We start from the raw sequence: 27,383 nt of genomic DNA, 5'->3' as shown, positions 1-27,383 counted from the left end.
AGATACATGTATTCTCATTCATCATTTTGTAATGTCCGCTTCACAAATACTATTAATCGCATTAATAAAGTTATTGTCTCCTCGTCGCCTTTTAGTTTTCATGTTACAAGAATTTACAAGTGGTTTCAAATACTTATCATCTCTGCTGGTCATTTTTGCAACACATCATTCCGTACTTGAGCTGCTGTGGTTTTGGTTGGCAAGGAGACATAAAATGGCACAGACCATCATTGCACCCGGTCTTGTGAGGACAGGTTTTGAGAATTCTTTCACTATCCATGCACTGTCAAAATGTCAACCGTGACCCGTGAATTCAGCATGTAAATGCAGGGCCATAGAAGGAATGACCTGCATTGGCAATGCGGTTACAGTGGCCCACGTAATGACAAATAGCTGTCCCAGAGAGTTGCTAATACACACAGTGTTTAAATGTGATGAACTACAAATTAATGTGTGTGAAAAGAGAAAAAGAGAGGTTGAACAAATCAAACACCAAAGTGGAATTTCGGTAACGGTGACTGAATGACTCCAACATACCACAAGCATTATGCAAGGATTGTAAGTGATCATCACCACTCTGCTACTGCAGTAAAGACCTGATGGGTAGATTCCAAAAGTGGTCCGGTATGAGCGGACCAGAATTGGCTTCTGATGTGAGTCAAAATTTTGGTGTGCTGTTTATTTTGTGTTTCATGTCGCATTTTGTGACTTCTGTCAAAGTTCAAGACAATACATGCACATCGAACAGAACTTACTGGCACAGCGTGGCGGCACGGAAGACAGATTTCTGTCAGCCATGCAACTTTGCGTGGCTACACCCACCACAGCTAGATTGTGAAGGCAAGAATAGGTGACAGTTTCCTGGAATTGAATTACCTTCCTGTCGGTCATACCATTAGCAATTGTTTGTACATTACATTTCACCGCTGTATAAAGCATGCGAAATGGAAGGAAAAAAACAGTTTCAAAGGTGTATGACATTCCGCATTTGGTCCATTAACACCCATGCACTCGCTATTGCAGACCAGTGGAGAGCACACATCATATGGAGGATTCATGGAGTGCTGGGCAACCGAATCATGCATGTGATAATCATGTAGGATAGTCCACCCATGAGGTGCAGCCCATGAAATGGGCACCCATGAACTGGGCGGAGTGTAGACGGCCTGTATGATAGTGTGTATGTATGTCCCCGCACAAAGTGCAACCCATGAGATGGGCGCCCATGAAATGGACGGAGTGTGGACGGCCCACGCACACGAGGTGCAGCCCATGAAATGGGCACCCATGAACTGGGCGGAGTGTGGACGACCTGTGTGATAGTGTGTATGTATGACCGCGCACAAAGTGCAGCCCATGAGATGGGCGCCCATGAAATGGACGGAGTGTGGACGGCCCACGCACGAAGTGCAATGCCCGTTAGGAGGCAGGAGTGTGGGAGTATGAGTGTGATGGCCGAAGGCCGTGATAATAGCCAGATGAGAGGAGATGGCTTGCCCATGGTTGCCCAGCCTCCATGCTAAGTTGTGACACATTGCAATGCACGTGAATGACACTGTTGTTGCTATCCGCGCAGTTTGTCAGCACAATCCTAGCAGAGTAAGTTGCTGTGCTGTTCCAAACGGTCAGCCGTGTGGGCACGTGCATGGGTGCGAGTTGCGTGCCCGCGTGGCGGGTTCTTACATACCTCCATGCGTTCTGTGATGCGCTTGAACCTCTGACAGCTTTTGGGTCCGCTGTGCCATGTCTGTGTCGGTTGTCCTGATGTAGCGCAAGACACTGTCGCTTCTCCATCGGCCCGTTGCCCTGATTAGCCAGTCCGGGGTACCCGCCATGGCTGCAGTTGTGGCGGCACCGATGCGGAACGAATGACCAGCGTAATCGCGCGAATTGGGTGTTCCCGTGAGTGGGAGAAGCTGTCGGAGCTCTTCTGTCAGTGCCTGCTTGGTCAGCGGTCTCCCAGGGCGGTAGCGGAAGAGTGCGTCAGCGGCGTCAGACGGACAGACTGTAACATATGCCAGGAGGGCGGCAACCGGGCAAGGTTGTGAAGTGGTACTACCAATTATCTGCATGGCCCTGACTGAGTTGGTCCGTCTTCGATTGCTTGCTGTGGAAGCGGATATATCCGCGTCGTTGAGTGACATCCAGAGTCGCATCCTGACGCGTGGCATGAAGTGCAGGGTCAAACCCGGCTGGAGGCGCAGTGAATTCAGCGCATCGAAGAAATCCGAAGAAGGCGAGCACCATTGCCGCCTTGAGCATGCCCTTGTCCTGCTGGTGACGCCGTTGGTCCAGGCTGAGTTGGTTGAGGAGCTTCTGCAGCAAATCAATGATGATTGGGAGGTGAGTGCGCTGGATTGCCGGGTCAGTCGCCGTCCTCTTGATGCCTCGCAGAACACGTGGCAGCAGCAATGCGTTCAGCGTTGGATCTCGGAATCCGGCTTCGAGATGCATGTTGCGTACTGCGGCCATGTAGACATGAATTGTCTGTGGTTGAAACGATTGTCCGAGGTGTGCTGCGAAGCAGCTGAGCATTGCGTCTGTAGCCGGCATGAGCGTCCATCCCTGCAACTCACAGAATTGCGTAAATTTCCTTTCGCCAGTGGTGTACGTGCGCCGTGTTGTCGGGGCGATTGCCATGGCTGCCAGGTCGGCGACCTCCCGCATCAGTCCGGGAGAGGGAGGCGGATTGCAGTGTCCGGGGCTTGCTGTGCCGATGGTGCCAGCTGCTGGAATGCCTGTCAGAGTGATACGGAAATAGGGCTTGGCGCGGCTAAACCTCTTGTTGATATCCCATAAGCGCCGCGTAAATGTTCTGCCTGGTACGACGACGCTCGACGCAAAGGAGAGTGTCCCCAGGAAGTGATCGAGTTTGCGTTGCGTGGTCTGGGTGCAGCGTGACAGCTCGCTGAGGAGCTCGCGGAGGTCCGCCGGTTTGTCGTCTGGGAGACGGGCTTCCATGCGCACCGTGTCCAGCACAATTCCGAGGAAGGCAGTAATGTGTGAAAGCGAACAGTGTTCAGGGGAGTGGAAGTCGGCTTACTTTTTCTCAGTGGGCTTCGAAGTCTTCTCATGGCTATCTGCAGGGCGCTGCCACCTGAAGCGGGTGGTGCTGGTGCAGGATGTGGCGGCATGTCCTTTGTCTTCACATGAGCTGCAGGCGTAGAGACGGTCGCAGGGTGTGCGGGAACAGGGCCTGCCGCGGTAGAAGTTAAAACAGACTTGGCGGGTGCTGCCCGCCACTGATGGAAAGGGCTGAGCGTGTTGAGCTGCGGCATGTGGGCAGCGGTCGCGGCTGTTTTGGAGCGTGGATTTGGTGCATGACGGACGGGGAGAGCGGAGTAGGTAAATGCTCCACAGCGTCTGATTGATCACGTCTCAGCGCAGTGCCATGCTGGCGGTGTGTTGGCGAAATGCTCGATCATAGTTCAGCACAGCAGACGTCGTGAACTGTTGGTTCGCAGTACAAAGTATGTGCTGGTAGCAGACGAGCTCATGAGCTCGGTCAGGACGAGCAAGAACGACGGTACCCATGTAGATCGTCCAGGCGTCCAGCCAAGCCCAGAAGTCGTTGATCGCGCACGTGTGCTTTGCGCTGAGGTTGAGCGAGAGCTGAGCCATGTCGCCGGCAGCTCAACTGTAACCAGTTGTATTGGCTCCTGTCCCTGGGTGCTGAAGTTTTCCGGCAAGAGTTTGTCAAGTTCCACAAACTCTCCGCGCTGGATTTTTTCAATCGCACGACGTGGCGGTGTGGGTAGAACCGAGGACTTTGAGAGAACTGGAGGTCCTGGCAAAGTCGGAGGTTCCTATAGAACTGGAAGTTCCGGGCAGGTTTGGTCCGGAGCTTGACGCTCGGAGCGTGGGAGCAATATTTCGGGTGCGGAGCGCGCGCGTGGTAGAGATCGGCTTCCAGATCAGACTTAGCACTGTTCTCCAGGTGTTCCACGCTTTCGAGGAGAGGGTGGAGGGTGTTCATCTTCATAACGGCTGAGGAAATGATGTTCGGAGAGGGCAATGAGGGCTCGTCCTGCAGAGAAGCGTCGGTGCCTGGAGCGGGGTCAGAAGTCTGAACTAGCTGCTGACGGTGTGTCGGAGGCATCAGGCGCGAAGGTACGCTTGCCGTCGGTCCGCGCGTATGGCGAGGTCAAAGCCCTACCCGAGCGGCGACGGGTAACCTCGACGGCAAACCCGCGTCCGCGTCCACGTCTGCTTCCTCGTACAGAGCCTCGTGGCATGGTGAAAGAGAGAAAGGGAGTGAGAAAGGAACAAACCGGTGTTCTTCTCACTACCCAAGCAAAGCAAATATTAAGTAGCAATGTGGCCAGCGCGAAGTATGGTGTATGCGTTACGGGTTCAAGCTCCCATGTGTGCTGCAGCCGCATATGGCTGGTTGGCTGGCGAGTTCAGGTGAGTTCCGGCGTACGCATGTTACATGCCACCACAGCGTGCACGTACGTGTTACTTGACATGCATCAATGAATAGCGTGGGATCTGCGGGCTCTTTGGAAGCCGCTGGAGCGTGTGTGAAGTGGTGGCTTGTGCAATGTGTTAACCTACATTACCTCAAGCTCTAATGTGCTAAAAACCAGATTTGAGGCAGGGAACAAGGATTTATTTTTAATCATTGTATGTCATTGTACTGCTGTTATACCGTAAAGTACCGTTGATCCGCTCCCTCTCTAATTCCTGCCCCCTGTCGATTTTCTACCTGTGAAGCGACTTCGGTGTATACAACGAAAATACGATGTTGAACCGACGCATGCGCTGCTGTACACGATATTTGCCAATTCTGCTTGGTTGTACATCGTACTTCACTTGACAGCCTTGATCTAATTCCCACCCCCTGCCGAAAACCCAGCTGGGAAGCGACATGGCGTGGTCCTTTACGGCACATGTACCATGATTGCGGCAAGCCCAGCATAACAAGCACGATATAGGATGCTCGAGAAAGCATTAGTTATCTGTGTGTTGTTATATGAGCCGCAATCAGCGAAAACGACTCTTAGAGGTTTCGTAATTTTTTCAAGAAAAAGGTCGATTTGTGACGTTCAACGATTTTTTGATTGCGCTGCGAACAGCGCGACGAGTTCTTCTTGATCTCCTTGCTTGAATTCATTTGAAGTAATTAGTTAGTTGAAGTGGTGTCGAGTGGCGACTCGAGTGTTCCTTGATCTTGTTGCGATGGCTGCGGACGCCAGAGCTCTTCGCAGAGCACACGCGGCAGTCATTGTGTACAGCTAGCTCGAGCCTGGTGGGGAGTGGATGCTGAAGTAGCCGCTGAAGTTCAGAGTGAGGATGAGACGTTCTTTGGTTCCGACATCGATGTCGACAGCGAGGCGGAATCGCAGCCGTCATCTTCTGCTGCGTTGCGGCTCAAGGTGGTCGATGACTCGTCAGAGTCGGAAGATGAGGAGTCATCACCTGAGATAAATTCTGAGTCTAGGGCTAGTGACGGCAGCGACGTCGGGTCGTCAGCTGCACAGGAAGAAATGGAAGACATTGCGGAACGACTCCACGCAGGATGCAGCTGCAAATAAGTCGATCATGTCTCCGCACTCTTCCGCTATTCTTTGTCATTCTAGTTGCTTACTGTGCTATTTCAAAGGTATTCAAGCTGCCTACCCACCTAAAAATGCTGAATATTTATTGTACACATACATCGTATACATACATTGCACCAATTTGGAGGACATCTTGTATATTGGTGTATACACCCGTTTTGAATCGGAATATTGAACTTTTTCTTGGCTGAGGTCCTTCAGTAGATGTGTTTCAACAAATTTCTTACCAAAAAGGAATTTTGAAAAATTTGACCCTAAGGGCTGTTTTCGCTGGTTGAGGCCCATATGATATTCTCGTGGAATCAGGTGACAAAACTTGACAAGAGATGACATAATTATATGACACATGTGACATTTGAGCACTGTGTTTTCGATATTATGCTAGGATCCAACTCGTAGCCAGAACAGCTAAGTGCTAAAAACTGAGCAAAACCAGTGTGTATTGGACCCATCAGCCAATCCTTTATTACCCATCTTCTCCTTATAGCCTGCCATTATAATGGCAGTCACTTCAATCCTCATATATAATTATATATGAGCCTGGATCAGTAAAAACCATCACATGTGCAAAAATTTCAAAAAATATTTTGTGCTCCAAATTGATCCACAACCACTGATAACCAGTCTGAAGAAATTTTCGATCAATCGCAGCACCGTAAGTGACCAAAAAATGCGGTACACCACATCGCCGTTAGGCAAATGTTGGAAGGGCATTTCTGTGTAGGATGCAAGTATGAGCGTTGGTATGTGTCTGATCCTGTTAGCCATTGCCATCACTCAGCCGGCTAACAAGGAGGGATTTTATAGTCCTTGGGGTGTACTCAGACACTAGCTTGTCCAAGTACATGATTGGCTTCACTGACTATCGCACAGCTAACGGCATATGGCCAAGTTCCAGGGGCTGATATTGCATCCACACCAGGCTCTGTACTGGTGCTCTCCAAGCCCTTCACTTCCATTAAAACATATCTGCACACGCGGAGTGCAATCACAGTAGCTGTGACTGCTCAGCAGACAGGCTCATGAGCATGAGGCATGTACTAGGTGCAGATACATTCAACGGTTACCTGACCCTACAGGAACATATTTTTTTGAATAGAGGACCAATACACCACTTGTATACAGTTTTGATGTTAATTTGATATCATATTATGTCTCTTCACTAACTGAGGTATCCCAGTTGTTCGTACAACCTTCGCTTCCTAAGAATGACTTGCCCAGGACAACTTGGTAGTGATGACAACTGAGCTAGCTTACTGCAAGAGCCGCCATTGTTACCATAGCGAAACTCACCAATGACAGTTCACGTGATTATTTTGTTGCTGTAATTTCCCAGCGTACCCAACATCAGCTCTTTCACTCTTTAATGTCCCTGAGCACAGATCATAACAGTGATCAAATGTTTGCCTCGGTCGGGGGAATAAGTAGGAGACAACCAGCTCCAGTGGTTGTCACCTTTCACCACTGCTGTCATTCGCACTTTTCGATGTGCCCCATGATGCATTCATTTATGCTTTGCACTGCCGCCATTCACAACTTTTCGATTTACGCTGTGCTTCAGCTCCAGATTTACTCATTAACGTTTTCTGATGATCGCTTAGCGCGTGAAACTCAGAGTTAACACGCTTTCTCTGTCCTCTTATTGTTTAAGTAAAAGTGGGGAGGCTTCCTGCAGTTTCATAAACAGTTAAGTAGTAGAGCCCACACGCTCTCATACATTAACACTTGCAATAGTTCAACTCATTTCAAAATATTATTGTGAACCTGATGAAGGCAATTTGCCGAAACGTAGTAATAATTATTGTGAAATGAGTGGAACTATTGCAGTGTTAATGGAAGAGAGCGTGTAGGCTCTAATACTTTTAACTATTATTGTTTGTTTCAGGTATACGTACATGTGGACAAGTGTACACTTACGTGTGCAGGGAGGAATTTGTGTACTTCCACTATTACACACGGGTTGTGCATTAAGGTATTCATAACCAGGGTGGCATGTAACGCTACCGCTCTCTGATATATTAATTATTCTATCTCCATCTCCAGTCGTGGTGATACGTTGACAAGCTTCAAGCACAAGTAGACAAGTGGAAACCGAATCAACAGATTGGGCAGATGACATTTGAGAGAAATAGGGTTTAATTCAAAATCTTGATGATGCTCATGAAGACCGAGACGTTGAAACAATACTTCTAATGGATTTGCGTGTAATGCTGTGCCCTTTTGAGTGTAGGCAAATTGCCTGCAAACTATTTTAAAGATTTATTGGTCACGAACCCGCGCCTGGTTTTACATACAATGCCTCTTGAAGTTGGAGAACAAGAAAGGGGAGACAAAGCCCTTGCTTAAGCCCAATCAGCCATCATGGCCCCTGACGGAATCCATACGCCACGCAAACCTTTTGCCCAGTGAAACAAGCAGAAGAGAGATGGCTCTTAGTTCCTTTGATGCATGTAGTCAGGAGTAGATAAACAAGAGTGTGCAACTCCGGATCTCGCATTCACAATCTGCAGATACCTGGGCCACTGCGGAATTTTTTGTTGACATTACCTTTTTTCCAGAAAAACGAACATTTTGCCACAGAGCAGTGTGAGAGCACGTGCTGGGCACCGACCTTGCAATGTGAAGCCCGGTCAAGTGGACGAGGCAAAACTTTCCAAAAGACTGGCAGCGCTTGCGTCATAGAAAATATGACGTCAACAAAAAGTGTCGACGTGGGCCAACCCATCTTGGAATTGCACACTCTTGTTTATCTACTCTTGATGTAATCCAAGTGTTTTAGGCTAATTTTGTTTTTACCAGTCGAACTGTTCGTCTTCCGACATGGCCGACATGCCACACTATAGTCAGAGTTTTCTCTCAGAGGTTTAACACCTCGTTTTGGGCATGGGACCAAGGCATCTGAAAATTAAAAGCCCTTGAACCCGGCTGTTTGTTGCACACCAGAGAATCCAAATTTAAAAAAAAATTCAGGTGTTGGTCCGAAACGAAGGGTGATGAAATGGGTAGGAAAGAATGAACAAATCCAAGAAACAAATCACTGAGGATCGACATGTTACTGGCTGTAATCCTGTTTCCTCTGCTCCCGTTTTCACCTTGTACACTCGTACCTCGTCATCATGGCAAACAATCAAACAGGAATTTCAAGGATGTAGATGCAGTGTATGCTGGTATGCATGTGATGACAGCCTAGATTAATGTGTACCTGCTCAGCGAGCTGGCGGTGGCTGAAAGCCGGATCTAAACCAATTGCTCTTTTAAGTGTACAACTCGCACAGCTCTCAAGGGACATTATGTTACAGACCTGCGTGATTTCCTATCATACCCTGGGTTCTCATCATATTGTGTTGCTTTGGTAAGTGTGCTTGCGGAGTAGGAAATAGGGACAACGTTGAGTACCATTGCGATGTAGAAAGCAGCAGCGAGTCAGGAAGAGATACTACCGTAAAATCCCGCCAGAGCGCCCCATCTCTCCCATCCGCCCCTCCCTGACTTCTTGTCAGGGACGTGATTGATTGTATCCTCGTATGACTCTGTCGCAGTCTGTGATGCCGTACTGCACTACAGACGCGTGCTCGACCCCGTTGGAAATGTACGCAACAGTGCCCACCCTCCTGACCTGGGATCGCACAAACCCTGCGTTTTGTGGGGCTGTTTGACTCCTGGCTCTTGACCTTTGGTCGGTGTACGAGACGCAGGAACAGTTTTCGTAGGGTGAGTACTTTTTCATGTAGCACTGAATGCGGCAAGTACAGTGAGTAGGACTCGCCCATCCGCCCCTCCCCACCTGAAGCGTCGAGGAGGTAGGGGCGCTCTGGCGGGATTTTATGGTATTTGATGTTTTTTTTACATGAACTTGGTTATACAGTACAACCTAGTGTAAGCGACCGCTGGTTTTAGCGACCACCTGCTTTTAACGACCGTTTTCCATGCACGGACAGTTCTACACAGAAACTGCACCGGACACAGTGATCACCTGTCTTGCACAGCAACCGACTTTTAGTGTACCAAGTGCCATACTGCACCTGCACACAGCGACCAAAACTAACCAAAAATGCACTCTCGGCAGGCAGAGTTGATTGCAACAGGGTTGAAGTGTGTTCTGAAGCAAGTGTATGCAGTCGACTGAAGTGACATGTGGCAGTGCAGGATGCACTGCATGCACTTGAGTGAGGTGTTCTCTGCCTGCACGAGAGTATTCTATGCTCCACACCTGTCAGTACGAATACATGGAAGTTCAGTCATGCACATTTATGTCTAATCCGATGTGACCTGGCTGTTGCTTGCAGCGTGGGGTGGTCTGGCTGTTGCTTGCAGCGTGGGGTGGTCTGGCTGTTGCTTGCAGCGTGGGGTGGTCTGGCTGTTGCTTGCAGCGTGGGGTGGTCTGGCTGTCGCTTGCAGCGTGGGGTGGTCTGGCTGTCGCTTGCAGCGTGGGGTGGTCTGGCTGTTGCTTGCAGCGTGGGGTGGTCTGGCTATTGCTTGCAGCGTGGGGTGGTCTGGCTGTTGCTTGCAGCGTGGGGTGGTCTGGCTGTTGCTTGCAGCGTGGGGTGGTCTGGCTGTTGCTTGCAGCGTGGGGTGGTCCGGCTGTTGCTTGCAGCGTGGGGTGGTCTGGCTGTTGCTTGCATCGTGGGGTGGTCTGGCTGTAGCTTGCAGCGTGGGGTGGTCTGGCTGTTGCTTGCAGCGTGGGGTGGTCTGGCTGTTGCTTGCAGCGTGGGGTGGTCTGGCTATTGCTTGCAGCGTGGGGTGGTCTGGCTGTTGCTTGCAGCGTGGGGTGGTCTGGCTGTTGCTTGCAGCGTGGGGTGGTCTGGCTGTTGCTTGCAGCGTGGGGTGGACCGGCTGTTGCTTGCAGCGTGGGGTGGTCTGGCTGTTGCTTGCATCGTGGGGTGGTCTGGCTGTAGCTTGCAGCGTGGGGTGGTCTGGCTGTTGCTTGCAGCGTGGGGCGGTCTGGCTGTTGCTTGCAGCCTGGGGTGGTCTGGCTGTTGCTTACAGCCTGGGGTGGTCTGGCTGTTGCTTGCAGCGTGGGGTGGTCTGGCTGTTGCTTGCAGCGTGGGGTGGTCTGGCTGTTGCTTGCAGCGTTGGGTGGTCTGGCTGTTGCTTGCAGCATGGGATGGTCGGTTACACCAGGGTTACTGTATCTAGAATAGCTCAGCAAAGGGTTAAAACAGAGCAAAACCAATTGCTATTGGCACTGGGCTTCCCTTACGTATTTCGCAAGCGACGTATATTGAGGCGTTCACGAAACGGGTGGCAACAGGGTGGGCTAGTGTTCCGGTTGCAAATGCAATCTCGTTGTTTTTTCCATCTTCAAACTGGTTGATCCAGGCAAAGCGGGTATCACCGAGCAATGTTGATGTGCATCCCGACTTGTATGCTTTTGCACTTAGTAATATGCCATTGTGTAGCCTGCATATGTCATGGCCATCTGTAAAGTTGAAAAGCCTGTGATCGTGTGTCCGCTGCAGGACTGCACCAACTTCAGGACAGTAGCTGTACCCAGTCAGTGATGCATCTGGGTAGAAGCACATATAGAAACAGATGTAAGGTTATTAGTGTTCTAAAATGCTTAGCATCTCTATAGTTCATCTTGCAACACACGAGTACTTGAGCTGCTGGGTTTGCTGGGAGCCATAAAACGGCACAGAACATCATTGCACAAGGTGTTGTGATGCTTTTTTTTTTTTTTACTATGTTCACATACCCAACTCATAAATTAATAATACAGACAGACCATGTTCTGAGAAACCTTATCGCTATGCCGACAGTGTTAAAATATCAACTATACATCATCCCAGCACGTACAGACAGTAACAGTCCATTTCAAAACTATAGACGCGTACCTAGGCAAAAACCGTTATGCCAGCATCTATACGACATAAAACCTGTGATCGCTTTGTGCATATTTTTTTTCCAAATTGGGCGTCTGCTATTCAATCGTTTAGAAACTATAATGAGAGTAATTGTTGAGCTGACCTGAGCAATATTTCAAAAACTATTCTAAAAAAGTTCCAGCCAAATTTGAAATATTTCAAAACACTACGTGTCTATAGTTTTGAAATGGACTGTACATGCGAGGGCATACAAAGACCAAACTATATTATCCCATGCTTATAGTGGCAAAAATAATGGCAGCTGAATGACCTAGAAAGGTGGCAATAATTTGTGCGAAATGCCGATCAGCTTTAAATATCGCAGTGGACAAAACAGGAGGGCAATTTCAAACGGCAATTATCTTTTTGCCCATAGGTAACGCAACTTAGATCTTCCCGTCTATTTCGGTTTATTCGGATGTGGTAGTGTGCAGTTGCCATTCCCTTGAACGACAATGCTAGCCAGCATTCGCACGAGAACTCGAAGTGGGCAGTCTGCCGTAATTTTACCGTATTTCCGCACATATAAAGCCATGGCGTTATATCCGAATATAAGGCCACCCTCACTTATAAAGCCATGGCGTTATAAGTGAACAAAATTCAAGGTGGTCGAAGTAGCATCCAGCGTTAAAGGTGAGTTCAATTCTTTCAGTGAACCTACAGTAGCGGTGATTCTGTCTTCATGTACCCATCTCCACTGTCACATGCCATACAGCCGACGCACCTTCACACAAGTTTGTATGCCACCTTGTACACAATAGGTTCATAATTTGAAATTTGCAGGGAAAATTGAAAGTATATGGATGCTCGACATGAACGTGCAACGGCACCATACGAGTACTCGAAGTTCATACTCTGCCGTTTTTTTCATGTAAGGCTGTGTTTACATGAGAAATTTCAACCCGGGTCAAGTTCAGCCCGGGTTGAAAGTCTGTACGATAGACAAAATAGGTGAGCGTTTATATGAAGACAGTTGACTCGGATCAAATACTGATATGCCGCCAAAATTCCACTTCTAGAGTCCTGTATGGTCATGTTAGGTACCTCCTCCCGTACCTTTTCTAGCTGGCCTGCATGCACTTACGTACTCACCTTTTGTCTCCTTTTGTTCCGTTGGCCTGGGTAGCTACTTGCGCGCCCATATTTGCCATAGCTACCCAGGCCCTTTATCTTGCCGTTCAGACTTGATCTCTCGCTCTCTCTTTTCTCACTCTTCAATGTAGTCGTTTCGTTCATCTTGGTCTCTTGTCTCGTCGTCTATAATAAATGTCGTTTCCCCAATCTACCTGTTCCCGTTGTAATGTCTGGATAATGTGTCGTCAGTCGTCCTGTTTCGAACTCAACATTGGCGCCCGATTATTGATCGACCCACGACCCTGAGATCATCCCATGCCCAGCCGTCCTCAACCACCATTCGTCTCGTCTATATCAACCTCGTCTCGTCCATGTCAGTCTCGTCTCTCCTATGCCAACCTCGTCTCGTCTCTATCAACCTCGTCTCTCCTACGCCAACCTTACCTCGTCTATTCTCGTTCAAGCCATGCAGGTCAGCTACCTTTCTCTCTTTCTTTTTTTTGTATGCTTCTTCGTCAAATTTATTTTCGTGATTTTTTTGTAGTGTGTGTGCGCGCGCGTGTGTTCGTAAAACATTACCAAGTTAGGGGTCCGATCATGGTGAGCCACGCTCTAATTTTTGGATGTTTAGCAAAAGTGTAACTAGGCTGTATTAGCCGTGCAAAATACTAGTAATTCACGTTCCTCGTCAAACTCCAATAGTTATTTCACACAATAAGTAGTACAGGAATGATCTGTACGAGTGCATTTTAGTACACACTTTCGTGAGATCCATGCGCGCGTGCAGTATGTGTGTGTGTGTGTTTTCTCCTCCAGTTCATTTTTTTTAAATCTTTTTCTCTCTCTTTTTTTTCTCTCCGCGAGGACGCGGGATTTTTTTTCATGGAGGGGTGGTATGTTAGGTACCTCCTCCCGTACCTTTTCTAGCTGGCCTGCATGCACTTACGTACTCACCTTTTGTCTCCTTTTGTTCCGTTGGCCTGGGTAGCTACTTGCGCGCCCATATTTGCCATAGCTACCCAGGCCCTTTATCTTGCCGTTCAGACTTGATCTCTCGCTCTCTCTTTTCTCACTCTTCAATGTAGTCGTTTCGTTCGTCTTGGTCTCTTGTCTCGTCGTCTATAATAAATGTCGTTTCCCCAATCTACCTGTTCCCGTTGTAATGCCTGGATAATGTGTCGTCAGTCGTCCTGTTTCGAACTCAACAGTCACGTGAATCCTTTCGCTCTATTTTTGCATGTGCAGTGCTGTTCAAACCTGGCGCAAGATATGCACAGAAGTACATAGTACGATATCTTTGACCCGGGTTGATTCCCCCCCCCCCCCCCCCCAAGTGGAGGGTTGAAATCAACCCGGGGCGAAATTTCAACCCGGGTCAAGCGCAATGCGTCATGTAAACGCGCCATTCGTTTTGTGTGCATGGTGGGTTGAAATCTGACCCGGGTCGAACTCAACCCGGGTGGAACCGCCTTAGCGCCATGGCGTTAAAACCGAGGCTATTTTCTCCAAAAATTTAGTCCAAAACAGCGATGTTTCATTATGCCAAGGCTTGATATGCGCGGATATACGGTAATAATAACATGTCTTCTATCTTGGCATTTGGCAAGACAGAGCGGAGGAGACAGGCAGATTATCCCACAATCTTCCTCTTTAGATCATAATCATTTTGTCAGAACATGCAGCCGATGTCCCAAGACTTATGAAATAGAGACGTGTGTGTGCAAGCCTTTGACTTCGAACTCCATATTTCCATGTCCCGGCTCCGAATTATCAAAAAAACATTCTTATTATCGAAATGAAGCTGGTACAGCGCTCTCTTCCACTTGGGGGTACTCACATAATATTGCTATCAAGAAAATTTTAAAAAGATTTATGGATTTCCTTGAAGTATTGTAAAAGCCCCTGTATACGCCCACTCGAAATTACGCCAACCCTCTGTGTACACTCGCGGTCAGGGGAAGTCAACACTTTTGTTTCAAAATAGCGCCCATGCCCATGTTTACACCCAGGCATGCTGGCAACACCAGTACATGTACAGGTACTGATACCCAATACTTACTGCTATCCCTTTTCCAAGTATACGCCCGGTTCCAAAATAGCGCCCGTGCCCTTGTATATGCCTAGGAAATCAAGGCTGCTATTCTATACGCCCGGGGCCTATACACGGGATTTTGCGGTATGACAAGCATATTTCTGTACTGATGACTAATTGTCGGCCAAGTTTCATGGCTCTACTTCCGATGTCTCTGAACTCTGGTTTTTCCCCAAAAGCACTGAATTGGCGAAAACCATGAAATTTCAGGCAGTTTGCCTCCGCTTGCAACAGTGTATTGTGCGTTTAGAACCCCAGTTGAGGAAGTTACCTTTTTTGGATCCTTTTTCAAATTTCAAATTTCGCAGTACTGTACTGTGTAGAATAAAATCACTTGACATTGCCATTCAGAAGAGCTCGCTAGTTGCGTGTCTGTGTGTTTGTGTGATTACAGGATATGTTTTTTGACATCGCAGAAATTCAGTGGGATAAATACAGACTCACTGCATGGGTGATACACGAAACTGCACAATAAAAAGTAATAAAAAAAGTTAATTATCGTGTCCGTTCCCAAAGGGAACTCACGACGGCCGCTAACACCCGCTAACTGCACAATGCAAGGTGCTAACCTGGCAAGACTACTCCATCGCACGAAATGATCAGTGCTGCCACAAAGCAGAGAGCCAGTAAGCCTCTCATCTGAAAACACAGGAAGAGGATAAGTTGACAAAAAAGCATACAACCGGAGTTGAGTTATGGGTGAAATACAGGCAAAGACGTGGCAGCAAACAATGGGTCACTCGTATCGTTTTGCTACTCTGAATTTCATGCAATATTTGCAATCATCATCCACGGTAAAAACATAACAATATTTCAGGCATGACCACACAAAACCTGTTTCATCTACTTCAAATGAACAAAAAAACCTACGTTGTGACTCGGAAGTTTAGCCAATAGTTTTTTTCACTAAAGAGAATAGACCAATAAGTTACGAGCTATGACTAAAAGTCTAGGAAGACAACAAGGCACGAAACTGACAAGGAAATTGACACATTCAAGGACCTGATACAGGTCGTCCCCCGTTAATACGAGTCCGGTTAGTACATAAACCCCGTTAGTACATAAGAAATCTCAAGTCCCGGACGAAACATGGTCACTTCCATACAAATTTTGTCAGTTAGTACATAATTCGTTTGTACATAAACCCCGTTAGTACATAACACTTCTCCGTACCCGCATGCCACCTACCTCAACAGTACATAACTGGTTGGTCTTTTGGCCTACTTGTGGACGCAATTTGCTCAGAAATCAGAGCGCACATCACAAACCGACAAAGCTCTGTTTTTTCCGAGTGGCTGTACAGGCGCGGCTGGACGTGTATCATGTAAACTGGAGAATGTTTGCTGACTGTGACCGTTATAACATAATTTTTTATGTTATATCGAGGAATCAAGAATATCTCACTCCCTAGCCATGGTAGCCAGAAACACTCAGAAAAGTTGAAAAAAGTGAAAAATTCTGGTACACAAGCAAGTTTAGTACATAAACCCCGTTAATACGTAACATTTGTCAAGTCCCAGAGATTATGTATTAACGAGGGACGACCTGTACCTAGCTCCAAAAATCTACAAAAAGCAAGCCAACAACCTTCCGACTTGGAAGGCTCATGTGGGGAAAGTTCTAATAAGGAGAATTCTAAGCTTGAAGGTTGTTGGTTTGTATTTTGCTGATTTGTTGGATCTAGGTGTCAGGTCATTGCATGTCTCGATATCCGTGCTAGTTTTGCCCATTGTTAACACACTATTTAACTGTCTCGTCATAACCCGTAACTCCTTGGTCCTTTCCATTTATTAAGAAACAATATAGCGTGGCTCTCAAACCTGTTCATGTTTGTCCAGTGAGACATTGTCAATGACCATCATGAGATAGTCAATATCACTCAACGAAGGCTCCTTTTATCAAGTGGTGTATTTCCTTGATAGAAAATTCGCCAAATATGAACGTTTTACGACAGGTCGGTTCCTGGGATAAGGCAAAGTCTAGAATCCAACATTATCTCGAGAGCAATCCAAACCTCGATGGGCCAGGGCTTCGCATTACCAAAACAACGACACTGCATGTATGTCTGCATGCCAACCGAAGTTATTGTCAATCATCAAATAATCAAATCGACGATGGAGAGTCAACTAACTAACTAACTTGTAGCTCTCTAACCATCTTAGCTATGGGAACAGGCCAAACCTAGAAGGTGCTGACAAGTTTTTCACTCCAAATGCATACTGGCCAACCCTCCCGGTTTCCCTGGGAAAATCCTGGGAAATCAACACTACTCCCGGGGTCCCGGGGATTTCAACCAAACTCCAGGAAAAGTCACAGTTTTTTCTGATACAGGATTTTCCTGAAAACTACATGGATTTGCCCCGAATGTCCCGGTTTTTAAAAAAAATATGTAAGGCGCCCATTCCCACTTCGAAATGTGCACGGCACTTTCAAGACCTGGCCAGCTTAGCGCTAGCTAACCTGCAAGATCTGCACTGACAAAGTGACAAGCGGGCGCCGACTGATCCAACTGCACTGCAGGGTCGAACTGTGCTGTACGCAGATCTGCAGAGACGAACGTTTTTTTGGCGGGAAATGCTGTTTTTGGTGCCGTCCAGGGATTTTAAGAGAAATCCAGGGGTTCTGCATGACTTGTCAAGGAATTGAGGTTTTGGTGGTTGGTCAGTATGCAAGTGCAGCTCACAACACGTGCTCCACATGGTGATGGCACTGATCCTTTGAATTGGAAGTTTTCCAATATTCTGCGCAGACATAAATGTTTCGGCTTATACCATATCAGCCAAAGCGTTGGAACAATACATTTTATTATGGTTGTATAGTGCCCAGTAAGTAAAAAAGTAAATGATCGTGTCCGTTCCCGAAGGGAACTCACGACGGCCGCTAACACCCGGTAAACCCTAGCGGCAGATGCAGAGCCTAACGATGGGGGTGAGTGGATAAGTCTCCAAACCACTGGCAAAGGTGCTGAGAAAGACCTCATTAGCCGCATCCATGTACCTCTTGTGCCTGGCCACAAGTTCCCAGTTGACTTTTGTAGCAGCACGGCTGGAAAATCGCTCCAAGGCAGGACTTGAACCAGGTATCTCTCGCATCGCAATCATGAAGCAACCGAGTGTGCCTGCCTGGTCTGCCTGGTAGTGCGCAGAAGGGCTTACTTAAAAATAAAGGTAGAGGTGGTTACATTTCGAAGAAATCTGTGCCCGTGAAGTTTAAAAAGAAGAGTGAAAATTGATCAAAAGGATTTTCCAGGTTGACTCGCTTTCAGAATCCGCCTGTTTCTAACTACTGTCCAATGTTTTATGTCAACTCGGTTTGTCAAATCTGGACTGGTGTGTAAAAACTAGGGGCATGTTCGTTTGGTAGGATCGGGATCCCGATCCACCAGATCCACTGGATTCGCACCCTTTCGATTGATCGTATCCGGATCCTTCGGATTTGGATCCGGTCAACCCACCCCGGGGCACAGGGTTGACCGGATCCAATGGATGCAAATGTGACCTTTGTGCGTATATGGCGGGTAAAAATCATCTTTTTGCTCACATTGTGGTATGCACACGTGGATGGAGCTAGAGCTTGTTGACTTTTCGTAAGACGCACGCGATGAGTACGACGTTCACCCTTTTGGGTGACTTGTGAGCGTAAATATGGCACCCCCAAAATAAAGTGTTCAGTTGAAATCTGAAGGATCCGATGGATCTGAGATCTGGATACCGATCCTACCAATCGAACATGCCCTAGTGTAACTTTTTGAAATTGTCATTGCTCTTTTGATTTCAGGCTATTTTTCCGAATCTTACACATATATTATAATAGTTCTAATAGCTGAAGATTGTGTTGCCTACAGTCCATTTCAAAACTATAGACGCGTACCTAGGCAAAAACCGTTATGCCAGCATCTATACCACATAAAATCTGTGATCATTTGTGCATAATTTTTTCCAAATTGGGCGTCTGTTATCCAATCCTTTAGAAACTATAATTATGAGAGTAATTGTGGAGCGATCCTGAGCAATATTCCGAAAACTATTCTCAAAAAGTTCCAGCCAAATTTGAAATAATTATTTCAAAAACCCTACGCGTCTATAGTTTTTAAATGGACTGTAGCATCACTATCCAACTGCAGAACATCCAGCAGAGCAAACACCATTTTCTTCTTGCGGAACTTTCTCATCCCTTGTTCGTCACAAAACTGTGCTCAACAATTCAAGTCTTGACACAACAAATGCTAGCCCTGATATGACACACACCCACTGAAACATACCGTTGGAATTCGTTAGTGCGGCTCGCTGCCCAGGCTGCTCGCTCTGAGGGCTGAAAATAACCTAGCAAGACACCAAACCTCTCCTGTTCAGCACCCGGAGGAATTCACGGTGATGAAAAACTCAAGAAGAAGAACTTGACAGACAGGAGCCTGATCGGATAGACTACTCTACGCTCATGGTCTATCTTTCCACTCCTTCCTCTCCTCTCCTTGCTATCTGTACTGTAGTCTTGGTACTACTGATCAAGAGTACTTACTCTTGCCTTGGTGCTATCCAACACCAAGTAGGTTAATGGGAAAAACTGGGAACAAAAGTAGCTTGTAACTGTTGTTGCAGTTGAAATCAGGGCCAGAGAGCTCCGGAGTACTCGTAGTGTATACATGTGTATACAATACGGTATTGTACTGGCAGGCAAAAATCATTTTTCTACTCATAGTCGTACGTACGTCTAGTTTTTTTTGACGAAAGTAAAATACGGTACTGTACTACTCCCTGTTTTTTTTATTTATTTTTTTATTCTTCGGAAAACACTGAATTGAGACAAATATATGACGCCATGCTAGGGCATGTTCGATTGGTAAGGATCGGGATCGGGATCCAGATCTCAGATCCCTCGGATCCTTCAGATTCAACTGAACACTTTATTTTGGACCTTGACTGTTGCCATGTTGAAAATGGCGCTCACAAGGCACCCAAAAGGGTGAACGTCGTACTCATCCCGGGCGTCGTACAAAAAGTCAACAAGCTCTATCTCCATCCACGTGTGCGTACCACAATGTGTACAAAAATGATTTTTACCAGCCATATACGCACAAAGGTCACATTTGGATCCGTTGGATCCGGTCAACCCTGCTCCCCGAGGAGGGTTGACCGGATCCAAATCCGAAGGATCCGGATCCGGATCCGACCAATCGAAAGGGTGCGAATCCAGTGGATCCGGTGGATCGGGATCCCGATCCTACCAATCGAACATGCCCCTAGAGTCCCTAGACTAATGACTGTGTGGAAGGTAATACCGCAGTAATGAGAGTTCACATAATAATACAATAGCAGCAATTCATCATGTATCGTGTTTCAAGACTGTGTGTGCGAAACTTCATAGCAGTTTCTCCAACTGCAAGAATCGTGCAATAGAGAGGTTCCGGGGTACGATTTCCCGTGCCAAAATCCGTATGGGCGCTACGGATTTTTTCCAGGCGTGCTCCATACGATTTTTCGGCACGGAGAATCCGTGTGGACTGGCTTTCATACGAACCATGTTTCGTATGGAGATTTTGCGCCATCGGGTGCAGAAAGATTTTTCGCGTACAAATTTGGTACGAGAAACATCGATTTTTCGCGGGAAGTTTTGATTTCGGTACAAATTTTCAAAATAAAAATGCATAGCGCGGGAATGTGACGTGTTTGCGATCGTAACCTAGGCAATGACGGCAAACACATTAGTTCCGTAGGGAGAGTCGGCTACAGCTTGACTGACGGATGAAGACGACTGAAGAGCTGCAGGGTGGCGGCTCTGTGCTCTTCCAGGGCAGTCGAAAAGGAAGTGCATTGCATCCTCGACGACGCCAGGGCAGAAGACACAGTGAGGCGAGTCTGCAGCTCCAATGCGGTGGAGGTAGCCATTCAGAAGACTACAGTGGCCGGTCAGCAGCTGGTACTCCCTGGTTGAAATTGATTCAAATGACCGGCTTGAAAATTCGAAAGATAAATTCGCCAGGCTGCGCCTTTACAACCGCGCTTCAAGTAGTGTACAGTATAGCATGACCTTTGCCCATTAAATGCCGTACCAGCAGCTGCAGAGTACGAGTGTGGCAGTTTGAACTGCCAGCGTGGAGTGGAACGTGGAGGTGACGCTCACGACCGCGCCACAGAGCTCCTGCAGCAATGCCTGGAAGCCTCGAGGCATGAGCCGTCCGCCACCAGCGCCGCAGAAACTCGGCCCAATGAAGCTCAAATATCAGCTTCGCAACAGTTGGCTTGGGACGTTTTGGAAGAGCAAGAGAATGCCCTCGCCGATCCACCGCGAACTCCGGAACGTGTCGAGCCGACCACGGACGAGGTCGACCTACTAGCGAACCTGACCTCCACACAGCCCACTGGCACTGGCGAACACGCGGACGGCCCAGAGCAAGTCCCAAGCACCGCAGCTACCGTACTGCCAGATTTCCTACCAACGGAAAGGACACACTTCAGCCTCGGCGAGCTGACTTCAGAGCAGACACTGACCATGGTAGCGGAAGTCTACGACATAGCTGTCCACTACCGGCCGAACGCTTTCCTAGTGCCGCATGGGAGAACGAGGCGGGAGTTTATCGCGCAGCTGAGCAGATATTTGGAATGCTTTGGGCAGCATGGCGCCTACGCGGAATGTGCCCTGAAGATAGCTATGGTCTATCAGCTCCTACTTCTGCAGAAGCCGTTTGGCAACCCCTCCTCTTCTACCGCAACTTGCTTGCAACGCAGGATGGATCTGTGGAAAGAGGGGAAGCTGAAGGAGCTTCTGCACGAGTGCCAAACTATCCATGACCAACTCAACAAGCACCAGCAACAACAGAGCCGTAGGCAGCCGGACCCAGCACAGCAGTTTGCATCTCTAGTAACTAAGGGCAAGCTTCATGCCGCATTGGACCAACTGAGCAGTGGAGATTCAGGAGGAATGCTGCACCTGGACGAAAGAATTGGTGAGAGGACAGTCCTCGATATCCTCAAGGACAAGCATCCGGAGGCTGCGCCGCCACACGCCCAAGCGGTGATGCATGGTGTCCTGCCTACCCCACCCCATCCCATCCAATTCGAGGCACTAACACGACAAGTGGTGCTACGGGCAGCGCTCAATACCCATGGTGCTGCAGGTCCCTCGGGAGTCGCCGCCGACAACTGGCGACGCATGTGTTCAGGTTTCGCCGACATCTCCGATCAGCTGTGCGACGCGATTGCAGCATGTGCACGACGGCTAGCAACGACCTATGTCCATCCATCAAGCCTGGAGGCCTACGTCGCCTGTCGCCTGATTCCCCTTGATAAGAAGCCAGGCGTGCGGCCCATCGGCATAGGTGAGGTCCTTCGCCGGATCATGGAGAAAGCCATCCTCTCCATCACGAATGACGAAATTCAACGTGCAGCCGGAAGTCTCCAACTATGTGCTGGCCAAGACGGAGGTGTGGAAGCAGCCATTCACGCCATGAATGACCTCCATCAGCTGGATGACACGGAAGCAATCCTACTGGCTGATGCAACTAATGCGTTCAATTGTCTGAACAGAGAAGTATGCATGCGGAACATCCAACACACCTGCCCGTCCTTAGCTCCGACAGTCATCAACACATACAGAGAGCCGGCCAATCTGTTCGTGAGCGGTGAGTGTATCAAGTCCAGCGAAGGTACCACCCAAGGCGACCCGGTCGCTATGGCGATGTACGCTCTCGGTGTTCTCCCCTCATCCAAGAAGCAGCAACAGACGGTGCCACGCAGTCTTGGTTTGCGGATGATTCTGCCGCAGGAGGCAAGTTGCAAGCAGTACGAATCTGGTGGGATCGCCTCAACGAGAGTGGTCCATCATACGGCTATTTCCTCAACCCGACCAAGTCTGTCCTCCTTGTCAAGCCACAGTTTCTGGATGAGGCCACCAGCATATTTGCTGGAACTGGAATTGACATCCGCACAGATGGATGTCGGCATCTGGGAGCCGCGCTTGGCTCAGCAGAATTCTCCCGCTGCTTTATGGAGCGCGAGGTTCAATCCTGGGTAGAGGAGGTGATGTCGCTCAGCACTATTGCTTCGTCACAGCCCCAAGCTGCATATGCAGCGTTTGTTCACGGCCTGCGAAGCAAATGGTCCTTCCTGTCTCGAATCATGGCTGACCTACATTTGTACATGCAGCCGTTGGAGGATTCCATCAGAAACAAGTTCATCCCCGCTCTCTTAGGTGGCAGAACCGTCATCGATGATGAGCGACAGATTCTGGCTCTGCCTTGTCGACATGGTGGTCTGGGGATCATCACACCTGCCTCCCTCGGGGCCCAGTACGCCCACTCCAAGACCATCGTTGGCCCCCTGGTGCGGCGCATTCAGCAGCAGACTGCCACGCTTGGCGATGCCCTGCAGGAAGTGCGGTAGAACAAGCAGCTGTTGAGGGTGAAGGCAAAGACATCACTCCAAGCCGAGGCTGTCGCTCTGCATTCTGCCGCACCTCCAGAGGTTCAACGTACCATCGACCTTGCTTCGGAGCGGGGGGCATCCAGCTGGCTCACCTGCCGGCCCCTAAAGGCCCACGGCTTCACCCTCACGAAGGCTGAGTTCCGCGATGCCGTGCACCTCCGGTATGGCTGGCACCCAGTACGACTGCCAACATCATGTTCCTGTGGACAGCAGTTCACCGTCAGCCATGCCCTCTCCTGCCCGTTAGGCGGTTTCCCAACCCTCCGCCACAACGAGGTACGCGATGTGACAGCTCGCCTTGCAAAGCGTGTTGGCCACCAGGTGGCTATTGAGCCACATTTGCAGCCACTCACTGGAGAGCAGCTCCGGTACCGTACTGCTGTGGGCGACGACCAAGCCCGCCTTGACGTGGTGGCTAGTGGTATTTGGGGAGGGCGGTTCGAGCGCACCTACATTGATGTCCGGGTGTTTAACCCTTTTGCGTCCTCGAATCGCCTCAACTCACTTGCTGCTAGCTACACCCGTCACGAAAAAGCCAAGCGCCGTGCCTATGAGCAGAGAATCCGAGAAGTGGAACACTCCAGCTTTGTTCCCGCCGTGTTCTCCACTACGGGAGGCATGGGGAAATCTGCCACCTCTCTGTACAAGAGGATAGCGTCCCTCATCGCCGACAAGACCGGAGAGGCCTACAGTGCCGTGATGGCTTCGATCCGGTGTCAAATCAGCTTTGCCTTGGTCCGATCCAGTGTGATGTGCCTGAGGGGTGCTAGGCGGCTCTATGCACCGGTCTTTGCCGCGCACTCAGCTGCTCTTGTTGTTGCCGAGGCGGCTATCCCCTGTTGAGGTTGATGGCCGTGCTCATTTATACCATGTTCTCATAATTTCTGCTTTTCGTGTCATTCTTGCTTCTTGTGTTTGTTTGTTCTCCTCTAGTTCTCTTATGTTCGCGGAGAAGGGCGGAGAGCCGGAACACAGAACCTCTTATTTTTAATTTTTTTTAATTACTTACATTTTTTTACCAGGCGTGGGCCATCCCCTGATCATAGGTGCCAAACATAATAATAAATAATTACTCAGCTTAAAAAAAAAAAAAAAAAAAAGCATGACCTTTCCGTCACTTTTGGCGGAAAAGCAGCACCTGAAACAGTACAGCATTGTGTACCATGTCCAATGTCGGGTCAAGAGTACATAGGTGGGGTTATGTACTATCAAGAGTACATGAAAACCGGTTTTCATGTACTCTTGGTACTATTTGCGGTGGTGTTGCATTTTCGGTAACTTCGGTGCCGACAATTTTTACCGATAATAAAACGCACCGAAAATTTCGGTACAACTGATACTGTATACATGTAGTACTAGTACACTCACTTATCTGGAGAACGGGTTTTACTTTTTTTTAACTTGGTAAACCGGCCTCTTGTACGGGCAGAATTAAGTAACACAATGTTATCGCACCCCACGTGAGTGTTTCCATGGTTTGAGCCAATCAGCGGCCTTACTGAGCGTGCAATATTCCCCAGTACACCGCCAGCCAATGTGGATGCACTGCAGTGCGATATTGCACCCCGGCGAGTGAGCGTGCAAATAACCTATATTTGCACGCTCACTTCGAAGCGAGCGTGCAAATATAGGTTATTTGCACGCTCGCTTCGAAGTGAGCGTGCAGATATAGGTTATTTGCACGCTCACTCGCCGGGGTGCAATATCGCACTGCAGTGCATCCACATAGTCATTGGCTGGCGGTGTACGAGTACTGGGAATATTGCGAGTCGCTCCGCCAGGCCAGGGAGTCGCTGCTGACTTGCTGCAGCACACCAAATAATAATTGGTCGAAGACGCTGTCGATGTCGCAGAAGCGAATGTGGACCCGGCTTGCGTCCGCCAAGTCAACTACTTCACAAGCTCCGTGAGAGTCGAGACAGCGGACGCCCAAGTATTGGAGAAGACTGTCGACAGCCGATTTGAGAAACTGTCCGACGCCGCCATCGAACAGCCTCGTTTCTGAGCAGAAAAACAAAAAACACAGAGCAGGAAACTGACAAATGGCTCCGCTTATTCGACGAGTATTGTAAAGACACAGGACGTCGCTGTGACCTGACTACGGTTACGGCAAGCGACCTAGCTTACATTCTGCGACATGCATAGATCTACGTCGAATTGCGTCCGAAGAAAGCTGGAGTGAAGTTCTACTCTGCATCAAACTTGCTCGGTTTCCGTTCCAAATAAGCCAAAGAAAGCGGGAGAAGTCAAAGCGGTGGAGCACAAACACCCCATCAACGACGACGACGACATGAGCAAGCTGTCCCGCTACTTCCAGGATCTCCCGTGATAGACAGCAGCTACTCGAAAGAAGTGTTCCTCTAAAAATGAACGCGACTGGTTGTGCTGTGTTGTACGAGGTGAATTGCTATTTCTGGACATTGTACATTTCTGGACATTTCGAGTAAAATAATTTTTCGTCGCGTGTAGAGTCAAGTCAATTAGGTTGATGAAGTTTTTTCTTGTTGTAGTTGATAGCTGGGTTGTTGTAGTTTCTCCTCGTGTCGGTGCCTTGTTGATAGCCTTTTTCTTGGGAGGCATTTCAACGAGTTTTGTGGTACTATGTCGCATGAGAATTTTGAATTTTGAGTAAAATAAGAAGTAATGGACGAATCGTTGGCTTCCCCATGTGCACTCCACTTCAGACGCTGTATAGTCTTGGACCTGTTGGCTGGAAGTGTGAAGAGGCCAACTGCAGTCCACCAATAGAAAAAATAACAAAAATGGTGCAGTATAGGATGCCTATTGACGCTATTTTACTTTCATGTCCAGAATTCCATACACTGAAATTTAGGCCAAAAAATTGGCCTGTCGAAAACAACCTGCTATAAAGTCTCTGGGATCACAGCATGAGCAATTGTCACATATTTGGAAAGATGAAGGATTAGGCCATACAATAGATACAAAAAGATATGAAAAATGTAAAACACACAGCCAGTGGGCCTCTATTTTATTTTCATGTCCAGAAATTGCTATTCACCCCGTATGACTGTGAAATGATAGCAGGGTTGCATGCAGCATGCTACTTGCTAGGGTTGCATGCACCAGACTGTGTCAAGTGTGTGGTGACAGACTGTGTGGTGGCAGGGGTGCGATAAATGTATTACTGCACTCGGACGCGTGCAATACCGGCGTCGATATCTGCACTTACGGCTTCGCCGTTCGTGCAGATATCGGCCGGTATTGCACTGGTCCTTGTGCAGTAATACATACATACAATAAAAACAAGTACACATGTACCAGTAGTTACATACATGGACCATACAAGAAAAAGCAATGATGACGAGGCATAAACAAGTGTCTAGTGCTGGATATGGCAGCTTCCGAGACAGCGAGTCGAGCGGATGACTCAGCCACCTCCGGGTGCGAATACAGCCGTCGTGCACCACGCAGGCAAGCCACGCCGGCACGGAGAAGGGCAAAGCTGAACCTGCAGCGGATCCATGCCATCACTGCAGAGTATGGCTCACCAGATTTGTCGGAGACCATTGCAGCTATTCTCTTGAGGAGAGCGGCAGCAGCTCGACCAGTACCACCAGCGAAAACCAAAGGGATGAAGGTTCCACGCTCGACCTCCTTGACGCGCTGTTCGTATCGCCTCCGTTTTTCACGTTCATGACGCTGGTAGCAAGCGGTGATGGAAGAGGATCGATTTGAGGGAGCAAAGGGGTTGAACGGGTTTTATCGAAAATTTCCCTCTACCGAACCGCCGATTTTGGAGAATACCGAACATATTACACCACACGAAAATGTCTGCTTTTACAGTATCAAGACAAGAGTCCATAATTATTTTTTCTAGAACTGTATTATGCACCATGCATGGTATAAGTACGTATAAAAGTACTCTCGTTTTTTTTACAGGCAACATTATTGTCATAAATACACCAAACACGTCATGACATTACAAAAGATGACCTCACGGAAGACAGCCTCCACCGTTGCACCCTCGAGCCTCTTTGGCCGCATTGCAGGCATCAAGTCTGCTGATAATTACAGTCTGTTTCAAAAAGATTAGCAATCAAGTTTGGGTCTTAAAAAGTATGAAGATAAGGGAAATTTGGACAACAAAGTACATAAAATGGCTTGTTAGGGCACGGCAAATTGTTCTGTGAAGGTTTCGGAACAATTGGACCAACCGTTAAGGAGTTAGAATTTCGGCCAGGTTTCTGGCCTTTTCCCATGGTTTATAATTTGCTCTGGAAGGCAGTATCGATTTGTTATCAAACCCACGATTTATCCCTTCCTTTTTGGCCTTGTGGTTATGAGTGCTGTCTGCTGACCATGAAGTTGTGAGTTCAAATCCCAACAAATCTTCAAGTCAAACACTTTTTCT

General features: G+C 48.3%; 1 long non-coding RNA gene across 1 annotated transcript; it reads right to left on the bottom strand.

Moving 5' to 3' along the window:
• Positions 1 to 768: 768 nt before the first annotated feature.
• On the bottom strand, positions 769 to 10,830 carry LOC135827543 (uncharacterized). Its single transcript, XR_010555489.1, has 3 exons — positions 10,762 to 10,830; positions 7,479 to 7,625; positions 769 to 926 (listed from the first exon to the last, which is right to left on the bottom strand). It is a non-coding gene; the product is annotated as an uncharacterized LOC135827543 (long non-coding RNA).
• Positions 10,831 to 27,383: the final 16,553 nt, after the last annotated feature.

This window comes from Sycon ciliatum, chromosome 11 (genome assembly GCF_964019385.1).
Source record: "Sycon ciliatum chromosome 11, ocSycCili1.1, whole genome shotgun sequence".
Taxonomy (NCBI): Eukaryota; Metazoa; Porifera; class Calcarea; order Leucosolenida; family Sycettidae; genus Sycon; species Sycon ciliatum.
Note: the sequence above shows the minus strand (reverse complement) of the source record. Positions and strands in the feature narration are given on the sequence as shown.